This window comes from Palaemon carinicauda, chromosome 23, assembly GCF_036898095.1.
Source record: "Palaemon carinicauda isolate YSFRI2023 chromosome 23, ASM3689809v2, whole genome shotgun sequence".
Lineage (NCBI taxonomy): Eukaryota > Metazoa > Arthropoda > Malacostraca > Decapoda > Palaemonidae > Palaemon > Palaemon carinicauda.
In genome coordinates this window covers 40,268,787-40,281,286 of record NC_090747.1, presented here as the reverse complement: position 1 = coordinate 40,281,286, position 12,500 = coordinate 40,268,787, and positions in this window count along the sequence as shown.

Genomic DNA, 12,500 nt, shown 5'->3' with positions numbered 1-12,500 from the left:
TACTTCGAAGTCATTTAGGTAATCGGGCGAGATAGAGATTATGTAAGACCATTATGTTTTGAGAGGTAAACCCTTTTAGCAGAAAATATATTCTGGTTAGTTTGGAAGTAATGAATGGTTTGTGCGTCTACCCTCACCTAATGGAGGAAGGGAGAAGAAATCTATGAATAAGCTGTTTAAAGATGCTCTCTGGAGCGTGAAGGGAAGCTATGTAGCTGATCTTAACGACTTCTTTTAAGAAAAGGTGTTTCTTTATGAGAGAGAGAGAGAGAGAGAGAGAGAGAGAGAGAGAGAGAGAGAGAGAGAGAGAGAGAGAGAGAGAGAGAGAGAGAGAGAGAGAGTGTGTTTTTGATCTGACATAAAAAGTTATTTATTTTTTTCTTGTTTAAATAACCAATCTATACAGGAAAGTAACCTGCTTTTTTTTTTTTTTTTTTTGAAGGAAGACTCTTCTCTTATCTGATAAGCTAGAAATAAATACCTTATATAAGTGAAGATTTGAAACCATACAAAAGTATCCATTGGATGCAATACTACTACTACTACTACTACTACTACTACTACTACTACTACGATGACAAAAGAAGTCACACTCCCTCATTCACCATAACCATTTGCGATTTTAATTGCATCAGCCAAAGAGCAAAATTTCAAAATTGTCTTTATTTTCCAACACATTTTGCGGAAATATTTTCCTAATATCCCAATTCACTTGAGAAGAGGATTTGGATTGAGAAACCATTAGATCTTCATCGGAAGATTTTTGTTTTTTCTTAAAGATTTTTCTATTATCTACATAAAATAACCTGAAAATATTCTTCCATTTTATTCTACTTCTCCTTGACTTAAAACAATATTGATTTTATTATGTTTGAATATATCATTATATTATTTAAGCGATAAAATTCTATAATTAATGCTGTAAAACCATTTAACATTTTATTGGATTAGTATTTAATCAACTATAATGACTCTTTTTCATTCCCAGTGAATATTTTAGAATCGTCCAAACTAAATATCTAACATGATATCTTCAAAACTTAAACTTGCCCAACTAATAGGAAATACGTTTCTTGTCTTTATGTCGCCTCTCTCATTTCAGATTTTGAAGAAATTATTAGTTTTCCATAGCTACATTTATTTCCATCAGTATTATCTCTAGAGATAATATTATCAATATCTTAATACTATTATCATTATTGCTAAGGCTAGGCATCATACAGCTATGAAGAAAAAAAAGATGAAAGTTCATTGGTGTCCAGAAAAAGCATCCATTTGAAGAAAGCATTTTAAATGTACAGGGTAGTGAGGAAATTCAAATAAGACCATATTGATAGTAGTTCAATCGTTCATTGAAAAGATACCTGTTGTACACGGAAAAGCTGAGGAAATAAAAAAATAGGAAGTATAAGATGTATGATGTTTTCAAGAGACAATTCAACTCGTTGAGACCATTGGCAGAATTTGTAATTACAGGATTACTGTGAATGATGATCAGGTTAAAAAAAAAAAAGAAAAAAAAAGATATTTCTCAATTCCAGAATTTAAGACAGTTCCTAATGGTACCTTATGAAGCTGTTTAATGAAAGATATGTCTAATTGAACATTATCACATTTTCCATTAGAAAACGAGAAACTATTGATTTTACTACTATAAACATTAGTAAAAGTATATACTGGAGTCCCTTATAGTAACACAATTGCATTTATGAAAATATTTATAAAAGACAATTTAACTTATCTTTTAGATATTCTTAAGCAATTACTATAGTTATAGTGGCACTAAAAAAAAAACTAAAAAAAGATTAAAAAAAATCACCACTTTACCCACGTAACGTTTCCTTAGTTTGTGGTGTGTTTGCCTAAAGACTATTCTATTTACTCATTACGAAGGCTTTTTAAGGACATGTTTACTCCTGCCAGCGTTTGTGTAGGTAATTTCAATGGGCCGTATTCAGATTCCTCACTATATGGTGCACTTTAGCTAACAGCCTCTTCACTTTTTTTTCTTCGGATTACTTCTTCATGGTTGTCTGTTGTGGCCTTCTTATGAAGTCCAATAGAATAGAATGTTTTATTTGTTTATTTTTTCAAAGAGAAGAAGGAATATCTCCCTTCATCGTAAAAATACTATTCAATTTAAAGATAGTCCTTACGGGAAAGGTTGCAATATGCATTTGTGATTTTTTTTATGAGATTTCCCAAATGAGAAGACAAATATCAGAGGCGGTAGAAGTTTTTCCTTGTCATCACCAATACGAAGTGAAGATAATATTTTATAGTAGCAAATGGTAAATATATAATTACTGGAGTTAAAATCTTTCCTATCTAACAATTGTAGTCATTTATATAAATATATATATAATATATATATATGTATATATATATATATATATATATATATATATATATATATATATATATATATATATATATATTTATATATATATATATATATATATATATATATATATATATATATATATATATATTTATATATATATATATATATATATATATATATATATATATATATATATGTGTGTGTGTGTGTGTTTGTGGGTGTATGTGATTGTAAAACGCAAATGAATAGATCCACATCGCTAAAGATGTTTGTGGCTTAAGATGAGAGGTTCTTCTGTTTTGAGTCATGAGAGGTAATTTGATAAGTGACAGAAGGCAACTTTAATACCTTGAATGGTTTTGGGCATCTGTGATTTCTTAGTCTTATTTTGGCGCAGTTCACCCGTGATGGTCTTGATTTCATGAATTTCTCCTCTACAATTTAGTTCTTGAATTCCCAGTGTGAGGGAAGAAATACTGCATTTGTTACTTCACCAAATCTTGAACAAAAGGATTTCCCCTGAGCAAATAGATCGTTAAAAAAATGATACTAGTCGAATCCATTATAGACAGAACGTAAAAAAGGGAGATCTGCCTGATTGTGAAATCTATAGACATAACACTTACGTCAGTTGCCATGAAAAATTTATTATGCTTATTCTACAAAGACTTGAGAAAAAGATAGATGAACAAGGGAGAGGTGAACAAGCGGGATTCAGAAAAGGTAAAAGTTGTGCTAAGCAACTTTTAATTTTAAGACATGTTGTACAACGTGTAGAGTAGAGAAATGAACTTTTGATGGCATTTGTGGACTTGGAAAAAGGCTTTGATAGAGTGCACCGGCATATTTTGTGGAAGGTCATGCGTTATTAGGGAGTTCCTCTTAAATATGTAAATTTTACCATGTCTGTTCAAGACCATAGCAAGTGCTAACTTGATGTTAGTGGAGTCCTATTGATTGAATCTACCATAGGAATGTGTTATCACCTATGTTGTTCATCTTCCTCACTGATTTTGTAATGCAGAGAATTGTGATAGATGGTGGAGATGGATTGGACTGGATTGATAATAGGATATCGGCTGACCTAGAGTATGCTTATGACGTTCTCCTTATTAACAGAACACCACAAGATTTGCGCTTTTTGCTTACAAGCATGCATTGAAACATACATTAGGTTGGGTTAAAGATTATTATTATTATTATTATTAGTAGTAGTAGTAGTATTATTATTACTACTACTACTACTACTACTACTACTACTACTACTACTACTACTACTACTTCTAGTTAACCTACAACCATGGTTGGAAAAGCAGGATGCTATAAGCCCAAGGGCACAAATAGGGAAAAATAGCCCACACAGGAAAGGAAATAGGGAAATACATAAACTATATGAATATTGATAAACAATTGAACTCAGATATTTTAAGAAGAGTAGCAACATTAAAACAGACTTTTCATATAATATAAATTATAAAGAGAAACTTATGTCTGCCTGTTCAACATAAAAACCTTTGGTGCAAGTTTGAATTTTCTAAGTTCTACCGATTCACCTATCAGATCAGGATGATCATGTCACAGCTGGAATAAAAACTCCAGAATACTATTTACTATTGAGCTTCATAATGGAATAGGTCTTACTATTAAATTTAACCTCATACCTAGTATTACAAAGTGGGTAGTACTCTCCGGGAAGATCAAAATTTAATTGATGGCTACAATTATGAAAAATCTTATGCAACATGTAGAGTGAACTAACTGAATGGTGATTCCAGAGATTGATATGAAGATCAGGGATTTGAAATTTAAATACTGTATGTTCCTCTCTATTAAAATAAGATGAGAATCAGCAGCAGAATACCCGACAGGAGAACAATACTCGAAACAAGTAATAATCAAGTAGGTAAATAATTTATTCAGTTTAGATTGATTGCCAAAAATGGGAGCTCTCAATAAGGCAATTTTTTTGTGCAATTGAAGAAGATATATTCCTAATGAGTTTCTCATAAGTAAATTTGTTATCGAGAATCACACCTCAAATTTCAAAAGAGTCATACAGAGTTGAAGAAACAATATCAATGCTGAGATCTGGATTTGGAAGAGCAACAGTTCTTGCACTACTTACAACATACTTCGAGGTTTGTTACGATTTAACTAAATGCCCCATAATTTGCACCATTCACTAATTGTCAAAAGATTATTGAAGGAGTCAGCAACCTCAGATCTACATTCAAGAGATGGAATTGGTGCAAACAGAGTAACATTATCCACATATGTAACGAGCTTCTTTTCTAGACATTACCACATGTCATGTGTAATAATATAAAAGGTAATGGGTCAAGAACAGTAACCTGAGGGACACCACATTCCTGTACCACTATGGTGCCGATCAACCACAACTCTTTGCAACCTGTTACCTAGAAATTCCATGATAATGCAAAGAAAAGACCTACCCACTCCAAACTATTTAAGTTTGAAAACTTGGGCATCATGATTAACGCAGTCAAATGAAGCACTAAAATTAAAACCAATCATACGATTAAAAGAAACATATGATGAGTTTCATGAAAGTTTCATGGAAAGGTTAACTACAATTTGGAAATTGAATTTCCGTTAGTGAGATTGATATTACTATATGGATATGAGTCGTGGTATGACAATGAAACAATATCCAACCAATTTTGTAGATTCGAAAAGTATGCCATCAAAAGAATTTTGTTAGTTAAATGGCAGAAGAGGATTATAAATGAAACTATAATAGAGATTATTTGAGTGTTATATGTGGATGAGGTTACGGTAGGGGATAGATAAGAGATGGCTTTGCATACACTTTGCACTCCGTAATAGGATATGCTGATGATACCACGAGAGGATTCTTTTATATAAATTATCTGCAATTACATTTCTCGAACCTTTGATATAAATTCTTTGCAATTACATTTCTCCAACCTTTGATATAAATATCTTTACAATTACATTTATCCCAACCTTTGATATAAATTCTTTACAATTACATCTTTCCAACCTTTGATATAAATTCTTTGCAATTACATTTCTCCAACCTTTGATATAAATTCTTTTCAATTACATTTCTCCAGTCTTTGATATAAATTCTTTGCAATTACATTTCTCCAACCTATGATATAATTCTTTGCAATTACATTTCTCCAACCGAGCATCAGGACTTGTAACTTGCATTCATTTTACAGATATGTTTTTGTCTTGGGAGTGATAACACGCCTAATCAGATTGACTTGGAAAAATTTACGTTTTTTAATTTTTATCTTACTTCTATTCTAAGTCCCCATTTTTTTATTTCATATATTTATTGTATTGTGAAATTTATATACAATAGTAATGGAAAGGAGAAGAGGGTAAATTTTCAGTACATTCCTTTAAATAGTGCAATTAATCTTTTGCCTAATATTTGAAGTACAGGAGATACATAATTGTTTATGAAATGTAGGTTTTGGTATAGAAAAGATTAACCGTATTTTAGAATGGCTATTGTTTCTATCACGTTGAAAAAGGGTAGATGATAAACTCATTACCTAATTTGGGGGTGTGACAAAAGATGAAAATGTAGAGGGCATAAAAATGCTACATATAATTTATTTAGATATATTTTCAAAGAATATATTATTCAGCAACAGGGAAAGTCAGAATTCAGTGCAGCATTCAATCTTTACCTAACCCTACACCACTCCCCATCAAAGTATTTTTATTGAGAGAAAATATGTCACTGATCATTACAATACTAACTGCAACTGCGAAACTTATAGAATCATCTTTTCATCCGTTGTTATATTTGTAAATACTTATAAAATTTCAACTTCACCCTACTCTGAATAATAGCTTATGGTAGTACTTGCATTTTCCATTCCAATGTGTTAATACGTATATCAGTGTATTTATGCTTTTCATATGCATGCGCTTCACCAATGGAGTGAAGAGTTTAGCCGAGGTATGTCTTCGAGATTCTGATGCAAATCCTAAAACAATTATCCACCTTCTCCATCGTTAGTCAAATGTTTCCTAGAATATGCGAAACAGAAGAACCTTGATTCAGGAAATTATGTGATTGTGATTTCATTTTCCCCATAAAGCTGTAATGGAATAAACATTTCCTTAAAGGACTTTCGGTGTTTCAAATTCTAAGGAGACGTGGAAGACTTTGAAACGAAGGCGTTGTTGCCTTAGTTCTTTGATTAAAGGGATGGGGACCGTGTTCTGCGAGGTACACATGGAGTACTTCATTACTGCACAATTAAAAAGGAATAAAATCATATTTTTTGGCCATACTTACAGTCAGATTAACTTCCGTATATGGTGTATTTCTCTCTTCAAATAAAACTAATTAGAATAGTTTCTATTTCTTTTAGATTAATTAGATTATGGGTATGTTTGGCCACATGGATTTAGATTCTCAAGTAAATTGGCCGGTTGTATGTCTGTTCATTCAAATTATTTATAATTGAATAATTCTGGACACCATTCGATATGAATGTTGCTTATATATTTATTTATTTATTAATTCATTCATAAATTAATTTATTCATAAATACACCAACATACCCAGTCAGGAAAGATACGTACACTTTGGAAGGGAATAGTGTCAAGACATTATTAGAACCCAAGAAGAGGGTCAGTCCTTGCACAAAGCCTCCATCCTATTCCAAAGATCAATTGCAGGTTATATGGTCAACACTTATCACTAGGTCACTAAATATGGCCACTAGCTTTTCACATATAGAGTTCCACGGAGTAAAAAAAAATACAATGTTTTATTTTTACATTACGAACAATTATATACATATCAGAATATGCTAACAAATTCAATTTTCATACTATGTTAATCTGCAGTGTTTTCTTAGGCAACAAAGGAAGATGTTTATTTTTTTAATATTTTGTTATAACGCATTGACTTGAGAAGACATTAAACAATTTTCAGGAAAGCCAAAAATAGATATTCTGCTCTGGGAATTCACACATTTACAGCTTATATTTTTAAGACTTCCTTAATCTCACACAAACAAAATTTTATATATATATATATATATATATATATATATATATATATATATATATATATATATATATATATATATATATATATACATAGAATATCACCAAAGGGAGCTAGGAAAGTATTCAGTTATTAAATTAACATGTTGCAAGACCATACTCCTAAATGAATAGTAAAGTGGTTGGTACTTTATGCAATGTGTATGTTACTTATGCAGATGTAAGTTGGTTTTTCATCATTCTCTTTTCGTAGTATGTCTTGAAACGAAAAGGTCCTAAGTGTACAGTGTTTTATTTATTATTATTTTTTTTTTTAAATAGTAATAATGGTAGTAATCCGAACAGGCAAAAAGAGAAAAAGAGTAGGTGGAAGAAAATTTATAACAATAATAATGTTAATATTATAAAATTCAATAATAATGATAAATATATCAAAAACTTAAATCATAACTGCAATAACATTAATGATGATAATAATAGATAAATAACAAAAATTATTCAAGTCTTTGTTCATCATTGCTCTTTATTTTTAAACACAATTGTTATCTCGGTACTGTTGCTTGATAATATGAAGAGGAGAATGGGATATTTATAATCAAAGCATTGCACAAAAGTCTTGTTGACCAAATGCACTGATATAATAGGCACCTAGAGAGTCTCTTCCTCCGCACAAAATAAGACTAATAAATCACAGATGCCCAAAACCATTCAAGGTATTAAAGTTCCCTTCTGTCACTAATCAAATTACCTCTCATGACTGTCAAAACAGAAGAACCTCTCATCTTGAGCCACAAACACGTCCAACGTGAGTGGTAAACTTAATCATCTTTAGCGATATGGATCTGTTCATTTGCGTTTTACACACACACACACACACACACACACACACACACACATATATATATATATATATATATATATATATATATATATATATATATATATATATATATGTGTGTGTGTGTGTGTGTGTGTGTGTGTGTGTGTGTGTGTAATAAACTACAACTGTTAAATAGGAAAGATTTTAACTCCAGTAATTATATATTTACCATTTGCTACTATCAAATATTGTCTTTACTTCGTATTGGTGATGATAAGGAAAAACGTCTACTGACTCTGATATTTGTTTTCTCCTTTGGGAAAACTCATAAACAAAAAATCACAAATGCATATTGCAACCTTTCCCGTAAGGACTATCTTTAAATTGAATAGTATTTTTACGATGAAGGGAGATATTCCTTCTTCTCTTTGAAAAAATAAACAAATAAAACTTTCTATTCTATTGGACTTCATAAGAAGGCCACAACAGACAACCATGAAGAAGTAATCCGAAGAAAAAAAAGTGAAGAGGCTGTTAGCTAAAGTGCACCATATAGTGAGGAATCTGAACACGGCCCATTGAAATTACCTACACAAACGCTGGCAGGAGTAAACATGTCCTTAAAAAGCCTTCGTAATGAGTAAATAGAATAGTCTTTAGGCAAACACACCACAAACTAAGGAAACGTTACGTGGGTAAGTAGTGATTTTGATGATCTTTTTTAGTGTTTTTATTAGTGTCACTATAAATATAGTAATTGCTTAGGAATATCTAAAAGATAAGTTAAATTGTCTTTTATAAACATGTTCATAACTGCAATTGTGTTACTATGAAGGACACCAGTTTATACTTTTACTAATCTTTATAGTAGTATAAAACAATAGTTTCTCGTTTTCTTATAGAAAATATGACAAGTTTCAATTAGACATATCTTTCAATAAACAGCTTCATAAAATATCTTTAGGAAATGTGTCTTGAATTCTGCAATTGAGAAATATCTTTTTCTTTTTTCTAACCTGACTATCATTCTCAATAGTCCTGTAATTGCAAATTCTGCCAATGGTCTCAACGTTTTGAATTGTCTCTTGAAAACATCATACATTTTAGACTTCCTATTTCATCATTTCCTCAGGTTATCCGTGTACAATAGATATCTTTTATATGAACGATTGAGCTACTGTCAATATAGTCTTATTTGAATTTCTTCACTACCCTGTACATTTAAAAGGTCTTCATCAAATGGGTGCTTTCTCTGGACACCAATGAACTTCCATCTTTTTTTTTTTTTTTTTCTTCATAGCTGTAAGATGCATAGCCTTAGCAATAATGATAATAGTTTTAAAATTTCTATAATATCATAAATACATATAATAAAAATAAAAATAAATGTAGTTATGGAAAACTAATAATTTCTTGAAAATCTGAAGTGATACAGGCGACAAAAAAAAAAAAAAATATTTCTTATTATTTGGACAGGGTTATGTTTTGAAGGTGCCATTTTAGATATTTAGTTTGAACGATTCTAAAATATCCACTGGAAATGAAAAAGGGACATTGTAAATGATTAAATACTAATCAGATAAAATGTTAAATGGTTTTACATGTATTATAGAATTCTAACGCTTAAAATATATTAATATATTCAAACATTATACGATCAATACTGTTTTAAGTAATTGATATATGGTTTGAGTCAAGGAGAAGTAAAGTAAAATGGAAGAATATTTTCTGGTTATTTTATGTAAATAATAAAAATATTTCTTGGAAAAAAAATATATTATGATGATGATTAAATTGTTTCTCAATCCAAATCCTTCTCGTACTAGAATTTTGATATGAGGAAAATATTTCTGCAAAATGTGCTGGGAAGGTAATGGTAATTCTGAAGTTTTTTCCTCTCCTTTATGCAATTAAAATTTTAACTGGTTATGGTGAATGAGGGAAAATAGTTTTTTTTTTTCTTATCATTGTAGAAGTCTTCGTAATGAGTAACTAGAATTTGTTCTGAACATTCATTAGGCAAACACAACATAAACTAAGGAAACGCTGCGTGAACATTCACAGGGGCATCATCATATGGATGATTTTTTTTAGATAACAATAAGATTCTATTTGTTTGTTTTTCTATTTGTAAAATGCATAACCTTTGAAATAATGATAATAATATTAAAATATTGATGATATTATCATTACAGATAATATATATGAAAATTAAAGTTAGGTACGGGAAAACGAATATTTTATTCTAAATCTGACAGAATGGATTCTGAGGCGATAAGAAAAAGGGGGAAAATATATCCTATTATTTTGACAGGGTTTTTCTTTTTTTTAAATATCATGCTAAATATTTGGTTTTGGATATTTTTAAAATATTTAGTGGAAATAAAAAAGTACCATTATAGATGATTTAAATAAGAGTCAATTAAGATGTTAACCATTTTAACCACAAGTATTATAAAATTCTAAAATATATTAATATATTAAAGCATTATAGCATCGATATTTTTTTGAGCAGTTTGGGTAAGGTAAGTGTGAAAAAATATAAAATGGAAGAATATTTTTCAGCTTATTTTATACACACACACACACACACACACACACACATATATATATATATATATATATATATATATATGTATATATATATATATATATATATATATATATATATATATATATATATATGTATATATATATATATATATATATATATATATATATATATATATATATACATATATATATATATATATATATATATATATATATATATATATATATATATATATATATATATATATATATATATATATATATATGTATATATATATTTATATATATATATGTATATGTATATATATACGTATATATATACATATATATATATATATATATATATATATATATATATATGTATATATATATATATATGTATATATATATGTATATATATATATATATATATATATATATATATATATATATATATATATATATATATATATATATATATATATGTGTGTGTGTGTGTGTGTGTGTATATATATATATATATATATATATATATATATATATATATATATATATATATATATATATATATATATATATATATATAGTTATATATACATATGTATAAATATATATATATATATATATATATATATATATATATATATATATATATATATATATATATATATGAAAAAAAAATAAAAAAAAAATCTTTTGGTGATGATTTAATGGTTTCTCAATCCAATTACTTTTCCCAGCTTAATTGGGATATTAAGAAAATATTTTCGCAAAATATGCCGGAAAGTAATGGAAATTTTGAAATAGTGCTCTTTGTTTGAAGCAATTAAAGTTAAAACTGGTTATAGTGAATAAGGGAATGTGACTTCTTCCGTCATTGTAGCCGTAGTAGTGGTGGTAATATAGTATCCAATGGTTATTTTTCAATGGTTCCAAATTTCCACTTATATAAGGTATTTATTTTTAGCTTATAAAATTAGAGATAAGTCTTTTATTACATATAAAGAAAAGAGAAAGGTTACTTCCTTGTATAATTTGATTATTCAAAATAAAATAAAGGATATAGCTTTTTATATCAGGTTAAAAATTATAGAAAGAATAATTTTAGGATCGTTCTCTCTCACTCTCTCTCTCTCTCTCTCTCTCTCTCTCTCTCTCTCTCTCTCTCTCTCTCTCCTCTCTCTCTCTCTCTCTCTCTCTCTTAGATAAACGCCTTTTTTATAAGAAGTTGACATGATTAACTACATAGCTCCCCTTCACGCTCCTGAGAGCATCCTTACACAACAGGTTCATAGATTTTTCCTCCCCTCCTCCAGAGACACACAAACCATTCATTATTTCCAAACTAACCGGAATATATTTTCCGCTAAAAGGGATCACCTCTCAAAAGATAATGGTCTCACATCATCTCTATTTTTCCTGATTACGTAAATGACTTTGAAGTAATGTCCATTGTGGTTTCATACAGTACTATATGACAATTTAATGTGAAAATAGTATTATCTTATAATAATCGAGATTTTTTTATGACGCTAAACCCATACTATTTACATATAGGTTCAGAATAGATTGCTCTCTCTCTCTCTCTCTCTCTCTCTCTCTCTCTCTCTCTCTCTCTCTCTCTCTCTCTCCTCTCTCTCTCTCTCTCTCTCTCTCTCTTTATTTATTGAAAAAAAAGATTAAAATAAAGACGATCTGTTAGAGGTGCACTCAAAGGGAATTTATCTGAGATGGAAGGAGTGAATTAAGAAAAGTAGTACTGATATGAAAAGAAACCCA